Here is a 15583-nt window from a genome sequence, read left to right on the forward strand (position 1 = left end):
CGCAGAACCACCCAGAACCACCCAGAACCACCCGGCCGGCCCTTCCTGAACTCCACACCCTCAGAGGCTGAGAGATAACAGACGGGCACGCGTGTTGTTCCCAGGATGGCCGAATGGAAGCAGCGCAAAGCGTATCGTCTTCGCCACGTCTGGCGCCCAGCTCCGTGGCAGCACGCACACTCGTGCCACTGTCACCTCCGTCCACCTCCAGAACTCCCTCCTCTCCCCAGACTGACACTCTGTGCCCGTTACACACGGACTCCCCGGCCCCCACCGTGAACTCCGCGACTCCAGGGCTCTCGGAGCAGCGGGGTCACGCCGCGGCTGTCCTGTGACGGGCCCGTCGCGCTGACCACAGGGCCCTCGACGCGCATCCGCGTTCGAACAGCTGTCAGGGTTTCCTTCCTTTTCAGGGCTGAGTACTAGTCTATCGCGTGCGTGTGCCGCACCGTCACCTGCATCGGGGTACAGACGCCGGGGTCGCTCCCACCTCGCGGCCACTGTGAACAGCGCCCCTGGGAGCCCGGGCGTGAAGACACCCCCGCAGACCCCGCTTTCGATTCTTGCCGGTAACGCCCAGAAGTGGAATCGCTGGATGAGAGGGAGACGCAGAGACAGAGACAAGGCTGGAGAGAAACGTATAAACGGAGAGAGGAGCCGCCAGAGCGAGTCAGAGAGCGAGACGGAAAGGCGGACACACGGACAGACGGACACAGTCCAGTCTGCGCTCCAGGGCCTGACGCACGGCAGCCGCTCGGGCGCGGTCGGCTCGAGGCCTGGGAGCCTGCACACGCAGCCCGGCTGCCCGCCAGGAACCAGCCGGAGCCAGGCCTGGTTTTCGAGCTCCTGCTGGGCCCTGGGCACAGAGAGAGACAGAGACAGAGAGAGGGAGAGACAGAGAGACAGAGGGAGAGAAACAGGGGAGACAGGCAGAGACAGTGTCAGTCAGTCAGTCAGTCAGTCAGCCGGGAGGTTCCTCGCGAAGCTATAGGCAGGCCTCCTGTGTGCCTCAGGGGAGGGAGCCGGGCTCCAGGGGCTAATATATAATGTGATGACACCATGTTTGGCCCAAAGAAAACAACCCAGAGGAGCTGGGCTAGTTCTCAAATCAGCACCATGTCATCAAGCGTGAACTATCTTGTGGTTAAGGTTGGTTTGGGTGGCTTCCAAGGGAAGTTCAAGTTGCTTCGGCTTAAGAGATACGGTCATGCCTCCGTGTGTGTGTGTGTGGGTGCCTGTGGGTGTGTGTGTGTGTATGTGTGTGTGCGTGGTCTGTGAGGTGTGTGCGTGTGTGTATGTGATGGGTGGGAGGCGTGAAGTATGTGGAGTGTGAAGTGTGTGGCGTGTGTGAGGTGTGTGAGGCGTGTGTGATGTGTACGTGCTGTGTGAGGTTTGTGTGAGATGCACACGTGTGGAGCTTGTGGCATGTGCGTGTGGTGTGGAGTGTGTGTGAGGCGTGCGTCAGGTATATATGAAGTGTGAGGCATGTGTGGTGTGAGGTAGTGTGTGTGGAGCATGTGGTGTGCGTGTAAAGTGTGTGGTGAGGTATGCAGGAAGTGTGAGGTGCGTGTGGTGTGAGATGGGGAGTCGTGTGGTGTGCGTGTGAGGTGTGGGTATGAGTCATGCGAGAAGTGTGAGGCGTGTGTGGCGAGCGGTGTGAGTGTGGCATGACGTGTGTGTGGAGTGTGGGGTATGCGTGGGGCGCGCGTGCACCCCGTGGGGCGGGTCGCAGGGACCGGGCGGGCGGCCGCCGGCGGCTCCTCGGTGTCCACGGGTTTCCGGAGCGACGGCGCAGGCCCCGGCAGCCGGGTCTTCGGGGTCTTTGCAGCGGAGGAGGCGCCAGCCGCGGCGAGGCGGGGGAGGGGGTGGGGGAGAGGGGGGCCCGCGGGAGGACCCGGGGGCGGGGGGGCGGGGCCTGCTGCACCCGTCGGGGGCTTCCGGAATCCTGCAGGCGGCGTGGGCGCGGACGTGGGCGCGGGCGTGGGCGTGGGCAGCAGCGAGGCCCCGACGGCCCGTGCTCCGCGCCTCCTCCGGGGCAGCGTCCACTCAGCAGGCCCCGCGCGGGCCCGCCTGGCGCCCGCCGACTCCTCCCCGACGCCCACGCGGGCCGGGCGGCAGGAAGGCCGAGGCGCCCCCGCGGTGCCCACGGTCCGGCCCTCGCTGCGGCGCCCGCCTGTGCTCTGGGCGGGGATGGGGCCGTGGCCCGGGCGCAGCCCCCCGCAGAGGCGCCTACGGGCCGGGCCGGGAGGGTCAGCGAGAAGACGGATCTGCGGGCTCCGCGGAGGAACGAAGGGGGACACGCGAGGCCCGGGGCCTCCACCTCCCCCCGGCCTAAGCCGACCACGGCGCGGCGCACACAGGCCGGACCCCCAACCCCAAGCCCGCGGCGCTCACAGCCTCACAGGGTGGGGTCGGCGGGCGCGGGCGGCGGCGCTCCAGGCCCCGAGGAAAGCGAGCCGGAGGCGGGAGCCTGCACCCCCGCTGCTGCCCTGGAGCTGCTCGAGCCGGAGGCGGGAGCCTGCACCCCCCGCTGCTGCCCTGGAGCTGCCCGGAGCGGGAGGCCGAGGAACCAGCACGGAGTGGCCGCCCCGCCCGGAGGCCGACGCCGAGCTGAACTGCTGGCGGCCCTGAGCGCTGCGGGAAAAGGCAGTTGCAGCTCCGAGCCATTTCGGGATGCGGCCGCGGTCGACACCCCAGCTCTCGGCGAAGACCCCTGTGGGGCGCGTCCCAGGTCTAGGGGAATCTGGGAGAGACGTCCCCACAGAGCCTGCGTCCAGTCCTGCCTTCTCCCGAGCCCGAGTGGGACCAAGTGGCCTTGCTCTAGTCCTGCTGCCAGCAGGGGAACACCAGCCCTCCCCGGAGGCAGCTACAGTCCTCCAGAGCCTCTGTGGTTTTCCAGACACAAACCCTGGCATCGAGTGCAGAAGCGGCTAGGCGCATCGTCAGAGCCAACGATAGAAAACCCAAACCCAGACCAAACCCGAAGGAGATATTCAGGCAGTGGAAACAAACCTGCGGGTGCCGCAAATACTGGGTTTGAAACTGTGACGAAAACGTCCGACATACAGATATCAAGGTGGAGGAGTTCAGAAAATGAGAACTTACACCAAAGTCGAAGCCATAGGACCAAACGTGTTAATAGCTAAAAACTAGTGACGACAGATGGTTGAACAGGAGGCTGGAAACCGCAGAAGAGAGGATTAGTGAGCTAGAATTTAGGTTTGTGGGAAATGTTCAGACAGAAGCATGGGGAAAAAAGACAGAATGGAGAAATATAGAAAAGAACAGGAGAGAGATGCGGGGCGTGGCAGAAAACAGAACAGTCCTAGAAGGAGAGCAGAGGACAGGCCAGGAGCAATACTGGAGACGTAATGGCTGAGCATTTCCAAATTGACAAAAGACATCAGGCCACAGATTCAAGAAATTCTAAGAATCCCAATCAAGAATAAAAAGAAGAGGGCAGCCCAGGTGGCTCAGCGGTTTAGCGCCGCGTTCAGCCCAGGCCGTGATCCTGGGGACCCGGGATCGAGTCCCACATCGGGCTCCCTGCATGGAGCCTGCTTCTCCCTCTGCCTGTGTCTCTGCCCCTCTCTCTGTGTCTCATGAATAAATAAATAAAATCTTTTTTTTAATAAATAAAATCTTAAAAAAAAATAGGACAGAGGAGCCAGCGACTAATAGCTGCTATAGAGAGTTCGCAGGGGGCTTTCCTGAGGAGGACACCTTCAAGCCGGGTCTTCAGGGATGAGTAGGAGTTTTCCAGGTGGAAGTGATAGTGGGAATAATAACAACTGCTAGATCCTCATTTCTCCGCCTCCCCCATTTCACTCCGCTCTTACGACAACCCTGCAGTTCAGGTTCCATTAGATCCCCCAGCAGATAAATAACCCTGAGGCCAAAAGAGCTCAACTAATTGGACCAAGATGATGAAACATGACTCCAGGATTTGGACGCCTGTCCGCTTGCTTCCAAAGCCGGGCTGCTTCACCGCTGGGCCCCGCCTCGTGTGCGGAATCATGATGTTTGTTTGCTTTAGTCTCTTGTTTGGCTCATGTCTGAAGGGCTCATTTGAGGAAGACGAGTAGATGAGCACCCTTGATGGTTTCCGACCTTAAACATACCTAATTTGCATATAGATGTTGCAGATTGTAGGTGTAGATACCGATGAAGATATACGGGTGTATGTGGGGATGCGCATATGTCTATAACAAAAATTCCACCAATGAGAACTTATAAATCAATAACAGGAGGCTCGAACTCAAGTCTTAGCTCAGGCTTGGACGGAGCAGCGGGGCCCAGTGCAGCCCAGAACCCTGGCGTGCCTACTGCCTCCTACTGGCAGCGTAGAATAATTACAGGGACAGCGTGAGAGAAAAATTTTATAGACACAATGGCTAAAAACTCAAACTTCTAAGAGGACTGGAAACGTGGGACCCTGGCATTAGGTTGTTCAAAGAATATTTGTCAAACAAGTAAGTCCTCACCATGCTTTTATACTGGCTGCTTTTGAGTCACAATCTCATGATTTCTTTATCCCCCTCATTGTAAAAGTTAAAGAGTTTTTTCCCCTCGATTTTAGAAATAAAAGAAACCTACAGCAGTCATCCCTGGCTTCCGTACTCAGTTTCCAGGATGAATTCTGGTTAATGATCTGAATGCTTTCTCTCCATCTTAGTTTTTAAGGAAAAAAAAATCACGTTAAAAAAAAAAAAAGGAAAGGATATCTGCTCCTTATCAAGAATTCACAGCATGCTGAAAATCCCCAAAGTGGAAGTGAGAAGCCAGACCCAGTCCCACCAGCCAGAAATAACCATTGGCATTAGGTGAACATCGTTTCGGGCGACTTAGGTACAAATACACAAACAGAAGGATGGGTGAGGGACAGATGGGTGGAAAGACTTATAAAGAATCATGTATTGGATACTATTTTTATTTAATGTTACTTGAATTTAACAAAAGAAAAAGAAAGAGAAGCCAATGGAATTGCCGGGTCCGTATAAAGCGTTCCTGCGTACAAGATATTTTCAATAAAATATCCCTCCAGGTTTAAGAGAAGAAACCGTGGGACGTTACAAGGTTGAAGTCATCATTACAATTTTTCGCAAGGGTATATTTTACCATTTTTTTATATAGACTGACTACTTATGATAAAACGTGAGTTCATGGGCCCACCCGCGCTGGCATGAACACGCGGATTTGAGTCCATGGGAGTCTCTCCCTACCAGCCTGTGAATATCGGCTGCTGGACTCTATCCACAGTGCTCTGTGCCCTGGCTGCGCCGATTGCACCGTGTCCCCAGGATCCAGGGCGACAGGGCAAATGGGCCTCTTCCCCAGGACCGCCTTCAACACTCCCCCTCCAGGCAGAGCAGCTCGGTTTTTCCCCGTGGTATAGACGGGGCACTCCAACGGGCAGCAGACGGGCCTTCCGCATGGAAACCTGGCCGGGACCCTGCTCCAAATAGGATGAAGCAGGACGCGTGGAGCCGGGTGCACCTGTGGGCAGCAGGAAGGGAGTGAGCTTCGCTCAGGCCTGGCTCTGCACCTGGCACCTTGCCCGGGGCCCGGGCTCTCGTGCTGGAAGGACCCTCACCCTCACCCTCACCCTCACCCTCACCCCTGCCTGCAGGTGGAGACACTAAGGTTCAGAGGAGCCCGTGCTGGCCTGAGAGGCTCCTGTACCCTCCACGGACAGCCTGGACATGAACGTGGGTCTGTCTCATGCAGCCGGGCCCCTGAGGATGCCCCATCCTGCACGGGGAGAGCTGGGAGGGACATGGGGAGCCGCTCCAGGAAGGTGACTCGGCACCTTCGGGTCCCCGAGGGCAGCAGGCCAGGTGCCGGAAGCCCACGAGTACATGAGTAAAGGGGCTTCGGGAAGGACGGAGGGGGGCCGTGGAGTCACAGTGACCTTGGAGGCCTGGGGCAGGTCACAGTCCTCCCCGAGCCGTTTGTCCTCCTGGTCCTCACTGCGCTCAGCCTGACCCGGTCACTCGCATCGTCACCGACCTCCAGGCGCAGCAGCGGGTACCAGCCCCGGAGTCTGTCACAACCAACCGAGCGCTATCCCTCAGCCGCCTGTGGATCAGAACCCGGAGCCCAACGCCACTGACCCAAAGGAACACCTGCAAGCCCCTGGGCCGCCATCAAGGCCCTCTGCGATTTGGGTTTCCCCCCCGCAGCCTGATCTCTTGCTAACCCCCCAGCCCCGCACCCATATTTCATCCGTCCCGGACCCCTCCTGGCGTCTGGGTCACATCCACGTTGGAGCTCACACTCTCCCTGCTGCCTGGAACGTCCCCCCGCTACCCACTGGCCTTCGGACAAACTCCTACTCACTCTCCAAGGCCCCATGCAAAGGTCACCTCCTCCACGAAGCCCTCCCTGACTGCTCCCGCAGGCGGCCTTCTGCACATTCCTCTTCAGCGGTGTGGTGGCTGGTGGTCCTCGCTCCTGTCTCCCTGTTCCAGCTCTCGGGGTGTGGGCCCGACACAGCAGCCAGGGGAGGGAAGAGCAAACGAACAAAGGCTTGGCCACCTCGGGTGTGGGACCACTCCTGGGACACGTTCCCCAGGTGGGGTGAGGGCCGCTGGAAGACAGCTTCTGGGGCTTCTTCCCAACTGTTTCCGGGGAGGGCAGAGGCCTTGCGGTCGTTGGATATTCATCTTCTTTTCTTCAACAAGTACCTACAGGATACGTGCTCTTTATGAAAATTCAAATAATCATGGAATTGTGAGAAGCAAGTGGTCTCCGTGGCACCCTCCTCCCCGCACCCCATCCCGGCAGCACCCTCCTCCCTGCACCCCATCCCTGTGGCACCCTCCTCCCCGTCCACAGGGGCAGAGGCCACCCCTGCCAGGGGTACTTGTTTTCAGGGGAAGTTTGGGAGCCTGGTTTCCCCCAGCCTGGACCTGGGGCCCAGCGCGCAGTGGGCGCCCCATGGGAACGCAGGGACTCCTGTCCCACGCCCCACCCCCACGCCCCTGCACCCCCAGCTGGCTTCTGAGCCAAGCTGCTCCCAGTTGCTCCCCGTCCAACCCGGTCCAGCATCCTGACCCGTCCTCACCTCTAAGCCCTCAGCCTCCGCCTGCCTGGTGGGGTCATGGGGGTGCGCCAGGCCTTGACCTTGACACCACCTCCAGCCTGCCCTGCGCCTGACTCAGAGGCCCTGCCCCAGCCCCCAGGCCCCAGAGGCTGCAAGGGTGAGTGCAGGGGGCTCCTGAGCCCCACCCAGTCTGCTGTTCCTCAGCCCCCTCCCTCCCCCCTCCTCCCCTTCCCCCTTCTCTTCTTCCCTCTTCCCCCCTCTCCCCTCCCTCCCCTCCTCTCTTCCTTCCTTCTCTCCTTCCTTCTCTCCCAGCCTTCCTCTCTCCCTTCTTTCTTCCCTCTTTTCCTTCTATCCTCCCCTCTTTCCTTCCTCCCTCTCCTCCCCCTCCCCCTTCTGTCCTTCCTTCCCTCCCTCTCCTCCCCCTCCCCCTTCTGTCCTTCCTTCCCTCCCTCCTCCCCTCCTCTCCTTCCTCCCCTCCTTCCCTCCCTCCTCCTTTCCTTCTCTCCCCCTCCCTCCCTCCTTCCTTTCCTCTCCCTCCTTCTCTCTATGCTTCCCTCCCCCTCCCTCCCTCCCTCCCCCCTCCTCCCCTCCCCCCCCCATTTCCTCCCACACACACTCTGAGCACCCACTCTGGACCCAGAGATGTGTGCTGGGAAGACACATGGAGAGCAGCACTAAGGCCCCCGGGCTCAGTGTGAATGTGGGAGGATAACCAGGTGGACTTCCATCTCACTGGCTCTCCTCCCCTCCCTTCCTGCATCTGCATTTACTGAGCAACTGGCTGTTTGGGCCCTGGGGATCCTGGGGAGGAAGGAGCAGTTCACAGCCCCAGGACCTCAAAGCCCCAGGAGGACACACGGGAGGCAGTGGCAAGGCAGGTGCCGGATGGAGGAGGAGGTTTCCCAGCGGGGCTGGAAGGGCCTTGCAGGTGGAGGCAGCCACAGGGGCGCAGGAGGGAGGCAGGAGAGAGGTCCGGGAGCCGCTGGCAGCCCCTCACTGTGGGAAGGCCGCCCCAGCCCCTGGTTCAGGAAGTCGCCCAGGCTGGGCCAGGGTCCCCCTGACTCACTTCCTGGCCCCTGGGCCTCTTTGACCTCCTCTGTTCCAGGCTGTCCGGGAGGAAGCGCACGGGCCCCTGGCTACACAAAGGGGAGCTTTGACGGTGGAGAAAGGGAGTGAGGAAGGAGGGGCGGGTGGTGTGTGTGTATTTTTGGATGTGGCTCAGGAATCTGCTCCCCTTTCTTCTCCTCCGACTCCATGGCAACCAGGCGTGCAGCTGGGGGGAGCTGCCCAAGAGGGAGCTGCTTAGCTGGGGGGGGGGCACCCGCAGGGCTCTTGTTCTCCCCACCCCACCCCACCCCCAGAGGCTCCGAGCCTCAGTGTGGTCATCTGCAGTGTGGGGAGAGCGTCCCAGTGTTGGCAGGGCTGACCAGGGCCCCCCATTCCTAGGGGAATCTGTGAGGTAGGGGAGGGAGCTGGGGAGCGTCCCTGGATGGCTCTGCAGTCCCTTTGGGTTTGGCAAGGCCATTGGGGAGTCCTGTAGCCAAGTGGCCCATTTGAGGTGCTGGGGGCCCTCCCCACCCTGTCACTGCCCAGGAGCACCCAGGGAGGCCTGGGCCACGCCAGGAGCCGGGAGCCAGGGCCCTGGCGGCCACCTGTAGCTGGAGGTTTGAGTGGGGGTCTTGTGGCCGCCCGCTGCACAAACCATCCTCTGCCAAGGTACCGGGGCTTTGGTGTTTCCAGAACTCAGCCAAAGCAGAGGAGGGGACGGGGAAGGAGGAGACAGCCCTGTGCCTGTGTCCTGAGGCTACTGCAACAAATGACCACAAACTGGCTTAAAAATCAGGACATACCCTCCCGCAGTGTGGAGGCCAGGCTGGGACAGCGGGGCTCCCTCTGAGGCTCTGGGGAGGATGCTCCCTGCCTCCTCCAGCTCCCGGGGCCCCAGGCCTCCCTGGCTCGTGGCCTCATCCCTCAGCGTCCACGGGGCCTCCACCCGTGTCTCGTGAGCCCCCTCCCCTCACAAGGACACTGGGCACTGGGTATAGGGACCGCCCTGTGACCTCATCTTAACTAGTGACACCTGCAAGGAAGATTTTCCCAAATAGGGTCACATTCTGAGGTTCTGGGTGATCACGAGTTTCGGGGGCACTTGGACCCACTACAATCCGTTGGGCAGGCTGGGTGGGGGAGCTGGCCAGGGTGAAGCCAGGTCCTGGGGAGCAGTGATCAGGGGTCCCATCAGGGGCTGGGGTCGGGTTTCAGGTGATGGCAGGTCAGTGGGGTTGGGGGAGGTAAGAAGCAGCAAAGGAAGGGGGACTGAGCCAGGAGATCAGAGTCCATGTTCCCCACTGCTCCACCCAGCCACACACACACACACACACACACACACACACGCACACGCATGCAGGACAAGGTCATGTTCCCGGTTTTGCCGGCCAAGGTCCGCCGTCCCCCCAGGCTCCCCCAGGACCCAGGACCCGCAGAAAGTCCTGCCGGGTGCCTCTGGGCCTTCCTGGGCCTGCTTCTGGCCTTGGCTCCATCTCTGCCACTAGGCAGGAGGTGGCAATGGGTGAGACCTCCCCCCCTCATCGGAGCTGCACCCTGCCAGGGCCTCAGTTGCCCTCCTCTGTGGAATGGGGTGGTGCACCACACGGGGCTGCTGGGGGTGGCTTCAGCACTGGGCCCGTGGGGTGTCCCCCCACGAGAGGCGGGACGGGCCCTCTCTGCCCCAGGAGGAGTGGGGATGAGGCAGGAGTGGGGGGCCCAGCTCTCAGGCTGAGGACAGAACCTTGGGAAAGTCCTGCAGGGGGTGGGGGGGCCTGATCTCTGGGCCTCCTGGGCTCTCTCAGTTGTCACCACAGGCACCCCCATGGCTGCACACACGCTCACACAGACCCTCGCTCGCTCTCACAAGCACACACTTATTCTTACACACTCCTGCTCAAACGCTCAGCTGCACACACCCACACTCACCCCTCCTGGCAGCCATTTGCACCAGACCCTCCCCCTGCAGTGTGCAAACAGCCCCTTGCAGGGTGTCGGGTTTCCCCTCCCCTCCCTTCCCCTCCCCTCCCCTCTTCTTTTCCTCCAGTCTGCTCCCCTCTTCTTCCCCTCCATCTGGGCCTCCCTGCCCCAGTTTCTGGTTGTCCCAGTGGAACTCCAAGAACAGGCAGTTCCCGGCCCACCCTACCACTTCCCTCCTCCTGCCCTTTCCTGGAAGCTTTGGAAACCAGGAGAAGGAGGCCAGGGTGGAAGCAGCATGGAAGCCCAATGGAGCCGAGCATGGAGCTGGGCAGACACAGAGCAGCACACAGTGGGGCCTCCAGGGTCCAGCTTCTGCTCTCCAGAAATTTCCTGGGCCTCGCTCATTTAGGGAGGCAGGGGCTTGGGGTCCAAGCAGGTGTCCCTGCCCTCCCCCACCCAGCCCCTCCTGCACAGATGCCCCTCCCCTGGTCCAGGGCCCCACTTACCCCACAGTGACAATGGGACAGTCCCCCCCAGGGTCTGCCGGTCAGCCTCTAGGCCCACAGCTGTCCTATGTGTTGGTGGCACAGCTTCTGGGGCCTGCAGGACACTCTCCTCTGCTCCTGGGAGAGGATGGCCCATGGGAGCCCAGTCCCAGGGCCCCTTCATGCACCCACCCCTGAGCCCCACTCTCCTAGACCCCAGGGGCTTCGCCTGCCACCTGGAAACCAGCCCTAAGTCTCAAGCAAGGAAGGGTCAGCCTCAGCACCCAGTCTCCAGCTGCCTGTCTACACTGCAGTTAACACTAGTGCTGGTCATCGAGCGCACAGAGGTCCTGCCTTCTTACGAGGCACCTCCAGTTTTGAAGACTATTACCTCCAGGTTTCCCTGGACGGGCTGAGGTCAGAGAACTGAGGTCAGGGCACAGGTGCCAAACTGGTTGGCCTCTCCCATTCCCTCCACTGTGCCAAGTCTTTGAACCTCAGGGCCTTTGCACTGCTGCCCCCGTGCTGGCACTCTTGTTCCCCTTGCTATGTGCCTCAGTGACTCCTTGGTGTTCTTCCCATCTCAGCCTGAATGTCACCTCCCTGGAAAGCCCTCCCCCCACCCCCATGTCTGTAGCGCCCTCAGGAGCAGAGCCCAGAGACCCGCCAGGAGGCTCTTATAACAACATGTCCGCGTATTTGGGCAGTCGCTGGTTTTCCGCACGTCCCCTCTGCTGCCCACAACTTCCCTGAGAGCAGGAACGAGGCATCCCTTGTCTCAGGGCCCAGCGCAGCATCTGGCACACAGTAGGCGCTCAGTGAGTGGATAGGACCCACCACTCTGGAACGGCACTGAGCCTTCCAGACCAAGGGTCTCTGACCCTTGTGGGGCCAAAGGCCATCTCCAGACTCCATCATCTGGAGGGGACCGACTGGTTCAGGCCAAATGGACTGGGCTGGGCTGGAGTCTCTGCGAAGGACAAACCAGGTCACAGCACGCAAGGGAGAGCCAAGTTGCAAGGCCCAGGGGAGTGTGAGCCAGCAGGTCGGGGGCCCCAAAAGTAGTGGCCGGAGGCTGGGGCTGGGGGCCCAACGGCACAGGGAACATTTGCGGTGGCACCCGGGGCCAGTACTGTGTGCAGATTGTCCCCCTCCCAGGCGGCGGTGGCCCAGGGAGTGTGGGGGCAAATCATGGGCTTGGGCTCAGGCCAACCTGGTCCAAGTCCCCATCCTGCCTGAGGCGATGTGAGCACCGCACCACTGGGCGTCTCTGAGGGTATTTGCACTGGCTCTAGAGGTCGCTGCCCCCCTGGTCACCTCCATCCAGCTCCAGCTGGGTTTCTTATGAGGGTTCACCTGTCTAATGCCTCATTTTAAAAAATAGAACAAGTCACAAGCACTTAATAAATAATGATATTTGGCATTTATTAACGAAAGTCCAAAATATAAGCAAGTGATTTTGAAACGGTTTCTTTCTTTTTTTTTTTTTTATTTATGATAGTCACACACAGAGAGAGAGAGAGAGAGAGAGAGAGAGAGGCAGAGACACAGGCAGAGGGAAAAGCAGGCTCCATGCACCGGGAGCCCAATGTGGGACTCGATCCCGGGTCTCCAGGATCACGCCCTGAGCCAAAGGCAGGCGCTAAACCGCTGCGCCACCCAGGGATCCCTTGAAATGGTTTCTAGACATCACATGTCTATTTTCTATTTTCATACAGAACCAAGGAGGAGAGTAACCCCCAGGAGAAGACGCGCTCTCCGTGAGGTCTTTCCAGGATCAATTGAGGATCCAAGAGGAGGGTGGGCAGGAGGCGCCACCTTCTGTGCCCTGAATGTCACTCCTCTTTGCTCAGCCTTCCCCGGCCCAGGGCCTGGAGATCCCGGGGGTGTTGGGGGGGCCGAGGGACCCTTTCTCGGCAGGCCCCGGGGGGCCAGCGAACACCAGGCCGGGCCTGGGTGCTCTCTGTACTTGTCCAGAGGTGTCGACTGAGGAGCAGCAGAGCAGCAGGTGAAGGAGGGAGCCCACGGCGACTTAGTTCTGGTGGTTACACAGGGCAACGGAGCGCTGCATAAAAATCACCTTGTTTCGTTTGGTTCAGACTACCCGGGTCACAGGGCTTTCACTGTCCCATGGTGGCAGCCAAGGTGACCTCCAGTGACCCCGCTCCCTGGGACTCACACCCTGAAGTGTCCTCCCATCGGGGCAAGCCGACCTGGGTGACCCACGGGTGTGGTGGAAATGAGTGGCTTCCGGCACCAAGTCACAACAGGCACGTGGCTTCTGTCCTGCTCCCCGACCACAGCTGCGAGGGTGCTGGAGTGTGCGAATGGGTAGGCCCACGTGGTGAGGACAGCCAGGTGAGGGGGACAGCCTGGCCCAGGGCGCAACAGCCCCGTCCAGCCTTCGGATGGCGCAGCCCGAGCTGCCACCTTGAGTGCAGCAGCATGAGAGGCCTGTGGATCCCAGGCCCTGAGAGGTAGGACAGGAGGGTTGCCGGTGGAGGATGCTTGTTACACAGCGATCGGCAGCTGGCACGCATGTTTGACATGCTCGGGGTCCCCTAGTTCTGAGCAGCGCTCCGGCAGGGAGGCCCACCCCGTGCCCTTGCTCTGAACGGGAAACTGCCGTCATCCTTCCTTCTGGTTTCAGATGGATCAGAATTCCTCCGAGCCCAGGAACCTGGAGCAGTTGGTTCAGGGCTGGCCGTTCTCAGCGCCTATGCAGTCTGATCCCAGGGAGCGGGGGCAGAGGAGGAGCTGATGCCCAGGTACCGAGGTGGCCACCGCTGTGAGCACCGGGTTCCATCCCCCGGCAGCTCCTGGGTACTGTCTCCGGGAGCAGCATCTACCCATCGGCTCCTCCCCTGGCCGAGTGGTCAGGGGCGGACGCACGGACATGACTCCCCTGAGCGTCTGCACCAGTCTGCTCGGGTGTGGAGCTGCCCTCAGGGGCCTCCCCCCCGGGGAGAAGCCTTGGTGAGGATGCAGGTGGGGAGCAGCCTGGGCCCAGGCGGGGGGCCAGCGGGTGACACTTCTGAGTGGGCTCCTGCGCGGAGCTGGTCACCCCAGCGTGGCTGGCGTGGGGCGGGCGGGGAAGAGGAGATGAGCTGCCGTCAGGACTGGTTCAGTCCAGTGGCCTGCAGGCCCCACCACCACCCCGCTGTGGATCTCATCCTAGCAGAGGACCCTAAGACGCTGTGGATCTCATCCTAGCAGAGGACCCTAAGACGCAGGTCATTTTCCTCACAGGAGTGGGATGGATAGGAGCTCCACGTTCATACAACTCTTTGCTGAAAGAATGTATTAAAATGCTTTATATGGTGAAGAAAACACGGGGAAACTTGCCCAGTGAATCCTCTCAGGGTTCAGGCTAATCAAGTGATTTCAGACGCCTGCTGTGGGGGAGGCACCCCAGTTTCCGCTTGTGAAGCAACCCCGACCTCTTGGTAACGGCGCCTGACGGTGGGTTAAGGAGGCTTCTGCGGCTGTGCCCGGGCTCAGTGGGCAGGGGCTGCGGCCCATCAACGATGACAGGCGGGGACGCAGGTGCGTGGACCCGGGTCCCCGAGGTTACCCAGGACCTCACCCTGAAGCCTGTGAACGGTACCTTCTCTGCAGAAGAGACTTTGCTGGTGCAATTCCATGAAGGACCCTGAAATGAAAGGATTACCCTGGACCATCCAGGTGGGCCCCCGAAGGCGATCGCCGGGTCCTGAGAGGGGAGCGGTGTGGGAGTCGCCGCGGACGGGTGGACGGCAGGGTCACTGAAGCACAGCCACCTGCTGAAGGTGGAGGACTTGGGGGGAGGGGGTCCGAGGCGGCACCAGACGCTGGAGAGGGCAGGGAGCGTGCCCCGCCAGCACCTTGACCTTGCTTGACCTTGGCCGGGGGTCCTCCGGGGACAGCGAGGGATGACACATGGGTAGTTTTAGGCCGCATGTCTGCAGCAGTCCGTCACAACGGTCCCCCACCCCGGAGGGAACCTGCGCACCTTCCCCACTCCTTCCCCCCTCTCTGGGTGGGACCCCTCCTCCGCTCCCCCCTGCACTGGTGGGGCCCCCAAGGGAGGCTGTCAGGCACAGGGGTGCAGACACCAGGCGGGCACCTGGCCCCCCAGAAAGGCCTTTGTCTGCCATCTCCAGACCCCTAGCGGCGAGCACATGGCCTGAAGCAGCAGCACACGGTCTGAGACCCCTCCGGTGTGTCCGGTGAGGAATGTCACTCTGTCTCTCACGGGAAGTGGGGTCGCCCAGGCGACCTGGGGGTGTCCGTTTCCTGGGTGCCGCCTCCCTTGGAGGCTCTCAGCTCAGCTCCGCGCCCACCCACAGCCCCTTTGCCAGAGCCCTTCCAGAAGCTCTACGTCCTGGCCTCTGCATCCGGCGGGGCTGCAAATGGAAACCGCCCTGCCCCTGGCCTGGTGTCCTCTCCCTGTGACCTCCGGGTCGGTGCACTGCCGCCTGCCCGGCCCCCTGCCAGCTGCATGTGACCCGCCTTAGCCACCATCCCCTTACACACACTGTGTCCCTGTCCTGACCACTCACGGCTCAGAATCAATACGGTCCCCAGGCATCGGCCTGGGCCCATCGAGGACCTGCTCACTGCAGCGTCTGGGCATCTGCTTTCCTTTACCCTCCCCCCTCCAGGCTGGCGACCTCCCTGGGTCACACTGTCTTGGGGTGGGGGCCTTGTCCCCCCAGCTGTGGCAAAGAATACACAGCACCATTATCAATTCTTTGCTGCTACCTGCCTGCCTTCCTAGATTTTTCTTTTAATCTTGCAAAGAAAATTGATTCAGCATTCTGCAAAAACCCCAACGGACTCCCTGCACAAACTCAATGAGAAACGGCCTGCAGCCAGGTGCTGACACCCCAGCTCCCAATACTGCCCCACCTCTCCACAGCTTCATGTCCCCTCTGGACACCTCGGCCTGGTGCATAGCCTCCCCTGCAGCCCCAGGTTCCCCGGTGAACCCTGTCCCCTCCTCCCCTGTGTTGTCAGCAGCCTCCCGAGTTCTGCCTGTGGCTGGGATCCTCAGGCCGCTCTGGGAGGGCAGGGCAAGTGGGGAGTATGGTTGACACAGGGGTGCAGA

The 15583-nt window shown here is 60.9% G+C and overlaps 1 long non-coding RNA gene across 3 annotated transcripts; it reads right to left on the minus strand.

Moving 5' to 3' along the window:
- Nucleotides 1-4909: 4909 nt before the first annotated feature.
- Nucleotides 4910-7258, minus strand: LOC144283394 (uncharacterized). Of its 3 annotated transcripts, none has more exons than XR_013351960.1 (4): nucleotides 7067-7258; nucleotides 6366-6686; nucleotides 5912-6043; nucleotides 4910-5496 (listed from the first exon to the last, which is right to left on the minus strand). It is a non-coding gene; the product is annotated as an uncharacterized LOC144283394 (long non-coding RNA). The 3 variants fall into 3 exon arrangements; XR_013351959.1 differs by having other exon boundaries at nucleotides 6340-6686; XR_013351958.1 differs by lacking the exon at nucleotides 5912-6043 and having other exon boundaries at nucleotides 6340-6686.
- Between the last annotated feature and the right edge of the window lie 8325 nt (nucleotides 7259-15583).

This window comes from Canis aureus, chromosome 14, assembly GCF_053574225.1.
Source record: "Canis aureus isolate CA01 chromosome 14, VMU_Caureus_v.1.0, whole genome shotgun sequence".
Classification (NCBI taxonomy): Eukaryota; Metazoa; Chordata; class Mammalia; order Carnivora; family Canidae; genus Canis; species Canis aureus.